This window comes from Podarcis melisellensis, assembly GCF_964234715.1.
Source record: "Podarcis melisellensis genome assembly, chromosome: 8".
In the NCBI taxonomy this organism is placed as follows: domain Eukaryota; kingdom Metazoa; phylum Chordata; class Lepidosauria; order Squamata; family Lacertidae; genus Podarcis; species Podarcis melisellensis.
Window position 1 is genome coordinate 9,693,738 of NC_138540.1, and position 13,650 is coordinate 9,707,387.

General features: G+C 46.8%; 1 protein-coding gene across 1 annotated transcript in view; it reads left to right on the forward strand.

The window, feature by feature from the left end:
* The first annotated feature begins 497 nt into the window (after positions 1-497).
* The window catches only part of WSCD2 (WSC domain containing 2), an 82,794-nt gene continuing 69,641 nt past the window's right edge, over positions 498-13,650 (forward strand). Inside the window, exon 1 of the mRNA XM_081923246.1 lies at positions 498-1,208. The gene's annotated coding sequence lies outside the window, so the exon portion shown is untranslated. The remainder of the gene's footprint in view (positions 1,209-13,650) is intronic.

Genomic DNA, 13,650 nt, shown 5'->3' on the forward strand with positions numbered 1-13,650 from the left:
CACCTGGTCCAAGCCCCTGCAATGCAGGAATCATTTGCCCAATGTGGGACTTGATTCAGAGCGATCTTTTTATATCGATTTTTAATTGCTTTTGTTACAAGTTTTAATTTTTAAAAATCAGATAAAAATGACCATGACCAAAACAAAGCCTGGATATCTTCTTTTGCACACCGCCTTCCCATCTTAACTCCGGCACCTCCCTTTTTCTCTGATCCTCAAAATTTAGACTGTAGCCTCCTAAGGGCAGAGACTTGCCTTGAGAAGAAAAAAACCAGCAAAACCCCAATGTCAGCCATGGTTACCTTGACACACAAACAATTGTGTGTCTATTCTGTCTGCCTTCATAAAGCCTCCTTCTTTGCTCCCATTTAACCTGCTGTTTAGGCTCGGCACACTTGAGCCAACGGAGATAACGGGGTATCCTCTTTTGCAATTCGAGCCCGTTTGTGGGTATCAGGAGCCTCTCGGCGTGAACGAGGCCAGTGAGAAATGCTATCTGCCCGTTGCATGGAGCCAGCCAGCTGCTGCCTGCAAGGGAGCGTGAGAAAGATGGCAGTTAAGGAGTTAAGCAGTAGGCAGTGCTAGAGGCCTGCAAATAGAACGCAGCTCTGTAGCTCTGGCAAAGACGGTGGCAGCAGCAGCAGCAGCAAGAGAGAGGGAGGGTGGGGAGAAGAAATGAGAGAGGCTGCCAGATAGAGATGTTAAATAAGGGAGCCCAGCAAATCACCTCGCAGCAGTTGGGAGCTGGAAGCATCTCCAGAGGCAGGAGGGCATCTCAACCTCCCTTTCCTGGGCTGGTGAGCCAGCAGCGGTGATGAAGACCATCTTTTCTGGCAAGGAGGGATCTCTGGGTGCGGAGCAGCTGAGAGAAGCCAGTGTGCGGCTCCGGGGAACTCTGCAGTGACTGGTCTTTTCAGCGTGACCATCTTTCCAGAAGCGAATCTGGCAGCAGGGTGGCTGTCTCCGGCGCTCTGGCCAAATGTATCCGGTCGACCGAGAAGGTGTCCCTGTGATCCGGGTGTGAAAGGCAAAAAAAGAGGAGACTCTGGGCTGGCAGAACTTGGATTCGAACGCTCGGTGGTCTGAGGTTCTCCATGCTAGCCGTCAAGGGAGCCAGGCGACCGCTGCCTCCTCAGCAGAAAGCCCAGAGTTGGCGAGAAGATGGATGTTCCTTCTCTTGAGGACCCCATGAAGGCTTCGGTGTTCAGGTAAGATGGGCCAAGGAGGGTGGACATCAGTGTGTTGCTGGCAGGGCAAAGACTCGGGGACCTTTGGCCCTTGAGATGCATGCAGAGGCAGAGGAAAAAGGTTGCGGGCCAGAGGCTTGATGGGCAAAAGTTTCACTCTCTGGCTAGTTCTGATGGTTTGGAAGCGACCTCATTTTACTTGCTTTTCTCCTTTCCCTGGCAAGCAAAAGGGGCTCGTGACACTTTTCGTAGGAAATTCTCTCTGGGAGTCAGCGGAGCTTCTTGCAAGTCCCTCCAAAAGACCAAGATGGGGGAGGTGTGTGGGGGGTGGCAGGTTGCCGTAAGGCTGTCAGGTGTCATTGCAACTCCCCCCCCCCACTGTCCTCCCAAAGGCTTTTTAAACCTCAGGTGGGATAATGGGATCTTGATGGGCACCTGGAATGACAGAGCATCCTTTTCTGGAAAAGGCGGCAGATAAAACCTTTTGCAGAGGACTCGGTGCTCATGCTGATTTCTGCTGCAAGGGGTTGGGGAAAGGGTTTCTCGATCCAGGGGGAAAAGGTCCATAGTACCAGTTTAGACTTTGTACTGATGGGGGTACGAGTCAGTCTTTCAGGTTAACTTTTGGGATTCTGTCGGCACCCAGGTCCATTAAGACAACATTTCTTGAATGCGCGGTGCTGTGCGTGAGATACACTCAAGGCAACTTGACGAAGATGAATCACCCTTTAATGACCTTATAAACAACTTCTTGGTCTCAGAATTGGGGTGGTGGTGGTCAGAGGTACATCTCCACTCCCCCACTCCCCCACTCCCCATTGGAAGGCATGTTTATGGGTGTAATGGAGCTGTTTGTGATGTCGGGTGTGGAACAAACCAAAGATGGTCTAGATATTCAGGGCTGATTAACATGTGTGTTTCTGTGTGTGGAATAGGGATGGGGAGAGTACAGCTGAATTAATGGAAAATTAAGCATTGGAAACAATTTTTTAAAAATTAAAATTAAGAGGCTGTGTTTGTTCCCAGAGAGATGTATCAAAGTTATATGGTAAGCGGGCATGGCTGAAAAACCTGATCATCTTAAGACTTAGGACTGGGGATATTGAGGGATGAAGGGAAAAGGTGGACCAGACCACATCTTGCGTGGTTTGTGAGCACAGAAGAACAACTGGTTTGACTGGAGCAGAGAGCTTGTCTTTTCTTGCAGGGCATTACAACAGTGAATTTTGCCCATAGCTGTGAAAAGGTGGTCACGTGCCTGGCATCCTGGCATTGCTGCCTTCTCCCAGAGAGAGAGAGTTCTTCAGGGCACATTTTCTAGTCTGTGTGTGACCATTCTTTGGAGTGTGTCCCTTTAGAAAAAAAAAAAGCCTGCAAGAGACACACTCAGGAGGCCAAGAATGGGCTGCCCTTGTTGATTTGAGTGCGGCAAATCTCTGATTTGTTTTTTTTTCATTCATTCAATTTCAATAAGCAGCAAGCAGGGGGTGAGGGACACTGCAGAAAGGAAACTGTAGGATGCGAAGCTCCTGTAAGCAAGCCATGCTATATGACACAAGGTCACTTGTGTGTGCGAATGGAGGAATCTGTGCGAGTATAAAGCAGGAATGGGAGGGACTGGATGTGTCAATAAATTCTGATCGGTCCTCAATTTATAATGAGGTATATTGCCCCATCCTGTCATGCTTTCAGTGAACGGGACGTGGGTGTCGCTGTGGGTTAAACCACAGAGCCTAGGGCTTGCCGATCAGAAGGTCGGCGGTTCGAATCCCTGCAACGGGGTGAGCTCCCATCGCTCGGTCCCTGCTCCTGCCAACCTAGCAGTTTGAAAGCATGCCAAAGTGCAAGTAGATAAATAGGTACCACTCCAGCGGGAAGGTAAACGGCATTTTCGTGCGCTGCTCTGGTTTGCCAGAAGCAGCTTAGTTATGCTGACCACATGATCCGGAAGCTGTACGCCGGCTCCCTCGGCCAATGAAGCGAGATGAGCACCGCAACCCCAAAGTCGGCCACGACTGGACCTAATGGTCAGGGGTCCCTTTACCTTTATACTGCCCCATCCTGTCAGGCCTTCAGTGAATTAGCTTTCATTGTCTCCCATCAATAACCCGGCCACACCAAAGCTCACTGTCTGTGCGCCATAGTTATTAATGGGTATGCAATGTACCCTAATGGACAACGAGCCCTTTATTTCTTTCAAACCAACCCAAACCCACAGGGCTTGGGTTCTTTTAAAGCAATGTAAATTCACCCAGAGCTGAGCACTGGACCGGGATGCCCATCAAATTCTTGGGATCTGATGCCGCCAATCAGATTGATTAAAGAACAATAGATCAAGTACTTCTTCATGAAGCACTCAGTTGAACTGTGGAACTCATTCCCACAGGAGGCAGCAATGAATGGATGGCTTTAAAAGAGGATTGGGCCAATTCGTGGAGGAGCAGGAGGGCCAACTTGGCCCTGCAACTGTGAGTGCCCAGGGCTGTGGGTCCAATGCAGCATGCATGGCCCTGGCACTGAAATTTGTGGATGCCCGGCCTCTTCATGGGGAACTGTGTGGGTGCACGGGCACTCAAGGCCCCAGGGAGTTGTCACCTATATGGAGGAGGGGGCTATCGATGGCTGCTGGTTGGCCACTGTGAGAAAGGGATGCTGGACTGCGTGGGCCATTGGTCGGATCCAGCAGGCTCTTCCAATGTTCTTAAGGAAAACAGGGCTGCAGAGGAACAAACGGCAAGCGAGTTTCTCAGCAGCACGCCCATGACTTGTTTTTGCAACACAGTGCAGAATTTGCGAAGCCCCTTCACCAGAAAGCAGGAGCGTTTGGGGATGTTTTCCTCTGTTCTTCCATCACACATGCATTTCCTCAGTGAACCGGCGTTACAAAACTGCATGTGGGGAATGAGTACCAGGGTACTGCTGTTTCCTAGTTAGCCCACATTTGCATAGGAGAAAGTGAAAAGGAGTTTTGATCAATAGGTATCTGCAGGGGTGCTGGCCACGCAAAAGATGGAACAGGTTTGCTCTCTGTGGTGCCAGAGTGGCAAAGCTGGAACCATTGAGTGGCAATTGTAGGGAGGCCAATATTGGCTTCAAATTAGGAGCAACTTAAGAGTGCCACTGTGGGTTAAACCACAGAGCCTAGGGCTTGCCGATCAGAAGGTCGGCGGTTCGAATCCCCTTGATGGGGTAAGCTCCTGTTGCTCGGTCCCTGCTCCTGCCAACCTAGCAATTTGAAAGCACGTCAAAGGGCAAGTAGATAAAGAGGTACCACTCCGGCGAGAAGGTAAACGGCGTTTCCGTGCGCTGCTCCGGTTTGCCAGAAGTGTCTTAGTCATGCTGGCCACATGACCCGGAAGCTGTATGCCGGCTCCCTCGGCCAATAAAGCGAGATGAGTGCCGCAACCCCAGAGTTGGTCACGACTGTACCTAATGGTCAGGGGTCCCCTTTACAGCACCCTGTTCTCACATTGGCCAACCAGATGCCTCAGTGGGGAGCCCGAAAGAAGACCCAAGTGCAGAAGCACACTCCCCTCCTTTGCTTTCCAGCAAGTGGAATTCAGAAGGACCATGGATGCAGATCCTAGCCATCATAGAAGCTGTTGGTAGCCTGATCCTCTATGAATTTGTCTTTTAAAGCCATCTGGGCTAGTGGCCCTCACCATAGCTCAACTGTGCACTGCATGAAGAAGTACCGTATTTTTTGCTCTATAAGACTCACTTTTTCCCTCCTAAAAAGTAAGGGGAAATGTGTGTGCATCTTATGGAGCGAATGCAGGCTGCGCAGCTATTCCAGAAGCCAGAACAGCAAGAGGGATTGCTGCTTTCACTGCGCAGCGATCCCTCTTGCTGTTCTGGCTTCTGAGATTCAGAATATTTTTATTCTTGTTTTCCTCCTCCAAAAGCTAGGTGCATCTTGTGGTCTGGTGCGTCTTATAGAGCGAAAAATGCGGTAATTTCTTTTATCAGAATATTTTTTATTCCTTAAACTTCCTAATGCTACAGGTTGTTTAGGAAATGGGAGGAGGTGGCTGAAAGCCTTTGGGTTTTGGATGGGCTGACCTCCCAAGGCTTTAAATTATTTGATTCTGGAGAAACGTCCTGGAGAAATGTCCCACCTCTTCAGGGACCTTGTAGAGCACCCAGCCAGTTTGGAGTTAACGAATTTGGATTGTAATTTCTTGATGCATTCCAATTTCCAGAGTGAATAATCCACGTGTGGCACATGTCAGTCTCCAGATGGAATGGCAGGTTCTGCATATCTGGAACGGGCAGATGTGCTACCGCGCTGGGGTGGCTGGCTTCTCTCACCCCCACCCCCACCTAGTTAATTTTTGAAAGTGCATCCATCGTCATCGGCTGGAAAGATCCTCTAATGGGTCACATGATTGCCTTGCCCTTTTTCTCTCGCCGTTTGCTCAGTCAGCCTTTTGGAAAGTGCTCCTCCATTCAACTGGAACTGTGGATGTGAAAAGTTCAGCTTGACTTTTGCTGTGGGCATTAAAATACAACACTGGCCAAATGAACCTGCGATTAGCAGGGGGCGGGGGTCTTTGTTTGTGCTTCAGCCTAGGACTCGTGGTTCAGGGACACTTTCTTTTTTTAAAAATATAATTTTTTATTGTTTTCTTTAAATATTCTTTTTCCAACAGTCCATACAATCGCAATATATCCCCTTTGACTCTGCCAAGTCCTGACTTCCCTCCCTCCCTTCAGTTGGTATATTTATCACAATCTTATCGTGTATTTTATTCTTGTTGTTGTTTAGTCGTGTCCGACTCTTCGTGACCCCCTGGACCAGAGCACGCCAGGCACTCCTGTCTCCCACTGCCTCCCGCAGTTTGGTCAGACTCAGACTGGTAGCTTCAAGAACACTGTCCCACCATCTTGTCCTCTGTCATCCCCTTTTCCTTGTGCCCTCCATCTTTCCCAACATCAGGGTCTTTTCCAGGGAGTCTTCTCTTCTCATGAGGTGGCCAAAGTACTGGAGTCTCAGCTTCATGATCTGTCCTTCCAATGAGCACTCAGGGCTGATTTCCTTCAGAATGGAGAGGTTTGATCTTCTTGCAGTCCATGGGACTCTCAAGAGTCTCCTCCAGCACCAGAATTCAAAAGCATCAATTCTTCGGCGATCAGCCTTCTTTATGGTCCAGCTCTCATTTCCATACATCATTTTATTCTTATATCTCTACTATTTTACATTGAAGGTATTATTCCAGTCCTGCTAGTGTATTTAAACTTTTGCAGTTCTCCTTTAAATACTCAATAAATTTACTCCAATTATTCTTGTGTCTCTGGTCCTCATGATCCCGGATCCTTCCTGTCAATTTGGCAAGTTCTGCAAAATCTGTCATCTTCATCTGCTACTCCTTGATGGTTGGTATATCTTGTGTTTTCTATTTTCGGGCCAGTAGAGTTCTTGCGGCGGCTGTGGCATACATAAACAAATTCTGATCTTTTATTTTAACCTCCCTTCCCATTAGACCGAGCAAGGAAGCCTCTGGTCTTTTGGGAAAGGTGTACTTAAATATCTTTTTAAGCTCATTATAGATTAACTCCCCCAAAATGTTCACCTTGTCACATGTCCACCACATATGAAAATAATCACCATCCTTTTGTGTACCATTCAAGCAACAAATCATACATTCTAGATAACGTTTTGCCTTTATAGTGGTTCAGGGACACTTTCAACACTTGCATGCCCTTCCCCGAAAACTGTATCTATATTTGCATTTAAAGATCGGTTAAAGGTGTTTTCATTTAGCAAGGCCTTTACGGCTTGATAGGAACACATGAAGCTGCCTTTTACTAAGGCCTTGCCCACCCTTCCACTTGTCCCCTGGGAAAACCAGCTGTTGACTGCTGAATAGGAACAAACGCCAACTGGGTTTTCAGCAGATTGAAACTGAAAACCTGTTAGAAACTCAGGTATATGAGCTAGACACCAAATGGCTCCTGAAACCAGGGTTTTGTTGTTTAGTCGTTTAGTCGTGTCCGACTCTTCGTGACCCCCTGGACCAGAGCACGCCAGGCACTCCTGTCTCCCACTGCCTCCCGCAGTTTGGTCAAACTCATGCTGGTAGTTTCTAGGACATTGTCCAACCATCTCGTCCTCTGTCGTCCCCTTCTCCATGTGCCCTCCATCTTTCCCAACATCAGGGTCTTTTCTCTTCTCATGAGGTGACCAAAGTATTGGAGCCTCAGCTTCAGGATCTGCCCTTCCAATGAGTACTTAGGGCTGATTTCCTTCAGAATGGAGAGGTTTGATCTTCTTGCAGTCCATGGGACTCTCAAGAGTCTCCTCCAGCACCATAATTCAAAAGCAACAATTCTTCGGCGATCAGCCTTCTTTATGGTCCAGCTCTCATTTCCATACATCACTACTGGGAAAACCATAGCTTTTACTATATGGACCTTTGTTGGCAAGGTGGTGTCTCTACTTTTTAAGATGCTGTCTAGGTTTGTCATTGCTTTTCTCCCAAGAAGCAGATGTCTTTTAATTTCGTGGCTGCTGTCACTGAAACCAGGGTTACAGTCCAGAAAAAGGAATGCCGAGTTGCGATTTTGGGGCCAGACGGCTCGAGGGTCATATTTTTCAATACGACTTTTCAGTTCCTGAAATGCATTCTGATTGCACAGATATATAATGGATAGAATTCTACAGGATGTGTTGCCTGGCAAATTTCGAATGCCGAGGGTATTCCAACCCCCAGACAGGGAGATGCCAGGATTGAACCAGGTTTCTTCTGAGTACAAGACAGGCAGCTACAGTTTTCCAATGCCTAAAAAAAGCACGTGTTTCTGTGTTTCTACTTATTCTGATATTTTATGGATTATTTTTAAAGTTTGTGCATGTATTTTATTTACTGGTGGGCTTTGTTGTTTTATCTTTGCCATAGAACACCTCAGCCTCCTTTGGGAGGAGCAGTGGTTGATAAAAGCAATGCACAAATAAACACCTTCCTTTTGTTTGTTCTGGACCGAAAGGTAAAGGTACCCCTGGTCATTAGGTCCAATCGCGGACGACTCTGGAGTTGCGGGCTCATCTTGCTTTACTGGCCAAGGGAGCCGGCGTTTGCCTGCAGACAGCTTCCGGGTCATGTGGCCAGCATGACAAAGCTGCTTCTGGCGAGCCAGAGCAGTGCACGGAAATGCCGTTTACCTTCCCGCCAGTGTGGTACCTATTTATCTACTTGCACTTTGACGTGCTTTTGAACTGCTAGGTTGGCAGGAGCTGGGACTGAACAACGGAAGCTAAACCCTGTCGTGGGAATTCGAACCACCGACCTTCTGATTGGCAAGCCCTGGGCTCTGTGGTTTAGACCACAACACCACTCACGTCCCCTGTTCTGCCAATAAATTTCATTTGGTTCCAGTATGACAACTCCATTTCCTTCAGCCTCTTACAAGGAATGGTTGAGGGAGTTGGAGATGTTTTGCCCGGAGAAGAGGAGACTGAGAGGTGATAGGAGAGGCATCTTCAAATATCGGAAGGGTTGCCACATGGAAGATGGAGCCAATTTGGTTTTTTTGCTGCTTTAGGACCCAAACCAATGGATTCAAATGACAAAAAAGGAGATTCAAACTAAACTTTAGGAAACGTTTTCTGAGAGTGAGACCTGTTCGACACGGGAAAGGACTAGCCTGGAAGGCTGCGGGCTCTCCTTCGTTGGAGGTTTTTAATCAGAGAGTGTATGGCCGTCCATTGGGGATATCGTAGCTGTGATTCCTGCATGACAGGGGGTTGGACTGAATGACCTTCAGGGTCCCTTCCAACTCTGCAATTGATAGTGTGTCTCTGCTCAGAACTTCCTACATTGGCAGATTGGCAGGTAAAGATGGTTGAATATGTGGAGTTGGCAAAGCTGATGGGGAAGATCCAGAATCGGCGTGATGAACTGTTTCAAAAGGACTGGAGCAAATTTATACTTTCTATGAAAGGAGATGTGGGTGGCGCTGTGGGTTAAACTTGCCGATCAGAAGGTTGGCGGTTCGAATCCCCGCGACGGGGTGAGCTCCCGTTGCTCGGTCCCTGCTCCTGCCAACCTAGCAGTTCGAAAGCATGTCAAAGTGCAAGTAGATAAATCGGTACCGCTCCGGTGGGAAGGTAAATGGCGTTTCTGTGCACTGCTCTGGTTCACCAGAAGCGGCTTAGTCATGCTGGCCACATGACCCGGAAGCTGTACGCTGGCTCCCTCAGCCAATAAAGCGAGATGAGCGCCACAACCCCAGAGTCGGCCATGACTGGACCTAATGGTCAGGGTCCCTTTACCTTTACCTATGAAAGAAAATTGTAAACAGTTGAAAACGTTTGTAGGTTTGAGTTGGAATGTTTGATAATGGGAAAATAAGGAGCTGGTTTACATATAAGAAGGTGAATGTTAAAATATTGATATAAGGTAAAAAAGTGGATATAGAAATGTGAGAAATTGGTAAAGTTGTGTGGAAGTCAGTTAGAGCGAGGGAAGGAGGTCAGTCCTTTATTTAATCAGTGTCTTAAGTTATGGACTTTTGATTTTTGATATGGAAATGTAATGAAATATGGAAAACTTAATAAAAATCATGTTAAAAAGAAAAGAAGGGGTAGTGTGTCTCTGCTCTTTGACATAGAAATGCATCAGTCCCTGCCCTGCAAATATCGATGGTGGCACAGCCAAAACAGTTTGGCTCCTTTGTCAAAATGCTTGCAGTTTCTGGTATGTTTGTGTTTGTAAGAATTATATTGCAAACAGAAGATAATAAGGTGCTTTCCCACCCCTTGGCTGACGCCATCATAGGAGCATACTTAATCTGAAGTCTCTGGAGCCAGAGAAAAAGCTGGTGTGTCCGCCCAAGGCGATCCTGCACTTTTTAGAGGCGAGCTTGAATCAGTCTCCTTCAACGGCGAGGCTCTCGTTGGCTGTGGTGGGGAGGAGGGGGAATTAATCGCTTGTCAGCACAACTCTGGCTTGACCTTTGTGGGAGTCTAAAGGCAGAACATTGCGGCGATGATGAGCAGGACTTATCTCCTACTTTGTACCAAGTCAGATTAACTGGGCAGGTTCGTCAGGAGCCACCGGTAATTGGCTGGCTCTGAACGAGGGATGGAAAGATGCCTCAATTTCTCTCTCATCCTCTTGTTGTTCTAATCCTCAATTCAGTTCTCCACATTTCTGCAGCAATTTGCTCCCCCCCCCCCCAATTTAAAGAAACATCCTCATGAACACGTCCCCGCCCCCTAGGAACTACCACACAAAATGGCACATTGCAATGGACTCACACACTGGGAACGAGTTCCTAGATTTCCTTACAGTGTAGACTGGCATGCAGAATGCACAGTTTCCTTTTTTAATATATAAATTTATTTATTTGGTTTTTCAGATTAAAGTTTTACAATCACATAGCCAACATACAAATAAAAACAAGATTTCAAGGAATCCCCTGGACTTCCCCCCTCCCTTTTGTGGGTCCTACTGTTAATCGTTTCCTTCTGCATCTTATGTGATCATCCAAATCTTTTACATCTCCATCATGCCCCAAAATTCACCATTAAACTACAAGTGTTATTCCAATCCTACTTCATGGTTTTAGATGTCTACAATGGTTTTTAAGATTAATTATAAATTTTCCCCATTCCTTATTAAAATTTTGGTCTTCCCAATGTGGTGGTGGCCCAAAGGGCCACAATAAATGTGATAATGTGTACCCCCGTAAATCCTTCAGTGTGATTTTAATAGAGAAGTTATGGTAGCCTGCTACTTTATGGAACTGATGATTTTGCAACTAGCCACCCATCCTTGGGGCAGAAATACATCTAATATGTGAATCACAAAGATACAGATCAAAGCTAGAACATAAGTTGCTACATGGTACAAATGGCTACACGTAACACAGGTTCCCAACATGCACACTAACACAACGTAACAGAAGACGGTGGGAATCAGACCTTAATCAGAAGGAATTGCTAGTGCTTATTGCGCTTCTTGGGAGAAAAGCAATGACAAACCTAGACAGCATCTTAAAAAGCAGAGACATCACCTTGCCAACAAAGGTCCGTATAGTTAAAGCTATGGTTTTCCTAGTAGTGAGAGCTGGGCCATAAAGAAGGCTGATTGCCGAAGAATTGATGCTTTTGAATTCTGGTGCTGGAGGAGACTCTTGAGAGTCCCATGGACTGCAAGAAGATCAAACCTCTCCATTCTGAAGGAAATCAGCCCTGAGTGCTCACTGGAAGGACAGATCCTGAAGCTGAGGCTCCAATACTTTGGCCACCTCATGAGAAGAGAAGACTCCCTGGAAAAGACTCTGATGTTGGGAAAGATGGAGGGCACAAGGAGAAGGGGACGACAGAGCACGAGATGGTTGGACAGTGTTCTCGAAGCTATCAGCATGAGTTTGACCAAACTGCGGGAGGCAGTGGAAGACAGGAGTGCCTGGCGTGCTCTGGTCCATGGGGTCATGAAGAGTCGGACACAACTAAACAACAACAAATTGCACACGTGTAAAACATGAAATGAGGTGATGATGTTACAACACTGATTTCTGATTCTTCTGGTCATTTTTGCCATTTCAGTATAATCTTTCAACTTAATCTGCCTTTCTTCTCTGGTCGGGACTTTATCTTCTTTCCATCTCTGGGCCAATAATATCTGTGCAGCCATGGTTGCATACAAAAATAGTCTTTTCTGCTCCCTTGGTATTTCGGCACCTAAGATTCCTAAAAGAAAGGCTTCGGGTTAACACTCAATTTCCAGGTTGAAACAGTTCCCGTCTCTCATTGCTCCCCTCCTCTTATCAGTTTCCCAGGCAGTGAAACCAAAATGAAGCAGCAAAGTTCAAACGATTATATTACGTAAGGGGAGAATCGCATATTCAAGCGAATGTCAAGAGAGCTACAGAGCAATGGCACTCCCACAGAGCCACCATCCACTGACCCCAGAGAGGAATACTGTACAGTGGTACCTTGGTTCTCAAACTTAATCCCTTCCGGAAGTCCATTCCAAAACCAAGGTGCGCTTTCCCATAGAAAGTAATGTAAAATGGATGAATCCGTTCCAGACTTTTAACAACAACCCCTAAAACAGCCATTTTTACTATCTAACGAGACCATTGATCCATAAAATAAAAGCAGTAAACAATGTACTGCAGTCAATCAATCAATGTCAGTCAGTCAGCCAGCCAGCCAGCCAATCAATCAATCAATCAATCAATCAATCAATCAATCAATCAGTAGCTGAACTGGGTTCCACACAGTCACAAAACCAACAAAAAAGTCACAGAAACAAAAATGCAAATTAAATAGCAAAAACAGACAGACCTCAGCGTAACACTCAAATCAGAGGTGCGGAACTCAAATTGGAGGCGTAACACTCAAAACGGAGCACGCTCAACTTCTGAAAAAAGTTCGCAAATCGGAACACACACTTCCGGGTTTGCAGTGTTTGGGTTCCAAATTGTTTGAGTACCAAGGCGTTTGAGAACCAAGGTACCTCTGTACTTGAAAATGCAGAAAAGCGAACTTTGTACATGGCAGAATTGCAGCAGTGGTGGCGAACATCAGTCCACCATTCCCAGAATCACAAGCTCAAGAGCAAGGGGGGGATGTAAAATAATCCAGGAGCCACCCTCGTTTTTGTTCATTAACATGTGAACCCTCCCTTCCTGAAGTGCATCAAATCACAGGGATTTGACTCCCTAGAGGCCTGTTTCTATGTGCCTTCAGGGAGGGCAACTTGTCAATCACCTCTTAGCCGTGATGACTAAACTGTTCAGGGCAGTAACTCTGAATGCCCAGGGCTGGGGGCCAGCAAGATGAGTTAGCGATGGGTTCAACTCCCTGCTTATTGGATGACTTGAGCAACATGTTAAAGCTATGGTTTTCCCAGTAGTGATGTATGGAAGTGAGAGCTGGACCATAAAGAAGGCTGATCACCAAAGAATGGATGCTTTTGAATTATGGTGCTGGAGAAGTCTTTTGAGAGTCCCATGGACTGCAAGAAGATCAAACCTCTCCCTTCTGAAGGAAATCAGCCCTGAGTGCTCACTGGAAGGACAGATCTTGAAGCTGAGGCTCCAAGACTTTGGCCACCTCATGAGAAGAGAAGACTCCCTGGAAATGATCCTCATGTTGGGAAAGAGAAGGGGAGAAGGGGACGACAGAGGACGAGATGTTTGGACAGTGTTTTTGAAGCTACCAACATGAGTTTGACCAAACTGCGGGAGGCAGTGGAAGATGAGTGCCTGGCGTGCTCTGGGCCATGGGGTCACGAAGAGTCGGACACGACTCAACGACTAAACAATAAAAACCACAGGTGTACTTCAGGGGTGCAATAGTTGATGGACCGCATACCCTTTTTAAAACAAGAGTTGAAATATTAGAAAAGTAGTTTTGCTTGTGTCAGGGTCATTTTCATATTTTGAAACTCTGCATAGTTCTGGTTAAAAGTCCAGTCGTGTAGAGGTCAAATTCCCAAGTGCAGGAGCT